Source organism: Ceratina calcarata, unplaced genomic scaffold (assembly GCF_001652005.2).
Source record: "Ceratina calcarata isolate Rehan_Ccalc_2016 unplaced genomic scaffold, ASM165200v1 scaffold2508, whole genome shotgun sequence".
Taxonomy (NCBI): Eukaryota; Metazoa; Arthropoda; class Insecta; order Hymenoptera; family Apidae; genus Ceratina; species Ceratina calcarata.
The window spans coordinates 107-1,566 of record NW_017147106.1 but is presented as its reverse complement, the minus strand read 5'-3'; the positions used below and the strand labels follow the sequence as shown (position 1 = coordinate 1,566).

Genomic DNA, 1,460 nt, shown 5'->3' with positions numbered 1-1,460 from the left:
TCGTTTGGACTTTGGACTATCGAAATATCGATGATTATCGAGCAATATACTATATTAGTCGTCTGAACTTGGACCATCGAGCTACCGATAATTCAGCCATCTGAAGTTGGTTCGATGTAGTCGATAGTATCAGAGATTTAGCCGACTAAAAGTATCGTTGGCTACTATTGACTAAATCGATAGTTTTTAGTCGATGGTGCCCATCGCTAGCTGCATACGGCCTCAGGGCCGCGTGTTCCCCCTGGATTAGTCCTTATCCCTCTGGAGAATTAATTTAGACTTTAATCGGATTCGCGAGAAACGCAGCCACTCGAGAACGTTCAAGCTTTGTGTACAGGTTGCTTCCGATAGAATTTATTGAAAAGAGCAAATACATGTTACATCTTTTTTGATTTCTAACATTAGCCAGTTACAAGGGAATACACATATTTATTAACAATAAAAGATTTGAGATTAGACGTGTAACCGTCGGAACGACGAAGGGTCGTCATAGTGTCCATGCGTTTGGCCTTGGCCAAACATTTACGCCTTGACTCCGGTCTTGGACGTGATCCAATCGCTGAAGGCAGTAACCTCGGTATGCATGCCCGGGTATCCCTTGCGGGCGCAACCGTAACCCCAGGATGCGAGTCCGGCGGGACGGCCGCCGATAGTCATTGGGCCGCTGGAGTCTCCTTGGTAGGCGTCCTTACCTCCCTCGGCTACCGCCGCGCAAATCTGTCCCGCCGGCAATCCACCGTAACGCTTCGTCGCACGAGACGGGACCGTGACCGTCTGCAAAACTTCGGTGGTACTGGATCCTTCCCTGGTCGCGCCCCATCCCGTGATAATGGCGCTGATTCCAGGCACGGATTCCTCGCCCTGCTTGAACAACTTGATGGTCTTACGGGTTGCATCTAGCTTAAACGGGTTCTTTACTCTCATCACGGCGACGTCGTACTCCGGTACACCGTGCCAGTTCGTCACGTACTTCTCGTGGACGATCACCTCGGCAACCTGGTGACTGCTACCGCCCGAGGATTTGGTCTCAGTTCCGGCGACCACCGTGATACTCGAGGCCGGATATGACATACAGTGAGCAGCAGTGACGACCCATTCGTCCGAAATGATGCTACCTCCGCAGAACTAGAAACCGTAGCTTTTGAGAGTTACTTGTTACGGCACTTCTTCGATCCGTACGTCGTTACCACCCACTATCTGCCCGATGGGTGACAGCGGATTCAGGGGCATCGGTCTCATCAGTGGATTGGCTGAGAAAAAGTAAATATCCGTTTATTTGCAATGTACATAATAAATATACGCGAGCGCAAATTCTCGTAGAGAAGAGAATGCGTTTTGTAAAAGTATTCTTATGGATGAAGGAGATTTACGTCGTTGTTATAAATCCTCGAGAAAAGAAGTTGATAAAGACAAACTGTGTTACAAGTAATGGACACACGAAGTATTGGTTCCTGTAAAAA

General features: G+C 48.4%; 1 pseudogene; it reads right to left on the bottom strand.

The window, feature by feature from the left end:
• Window positions 1-522: 522 nt before the first annotated feature.
• On the bottom strand, window positions 523-1,250 carry LOC108623125 (trypsin-1-like; annotated as a pseudogene).
• Between the last annotated feature and the right edge of the window lie 210 nt (window positions 1,251-1,460).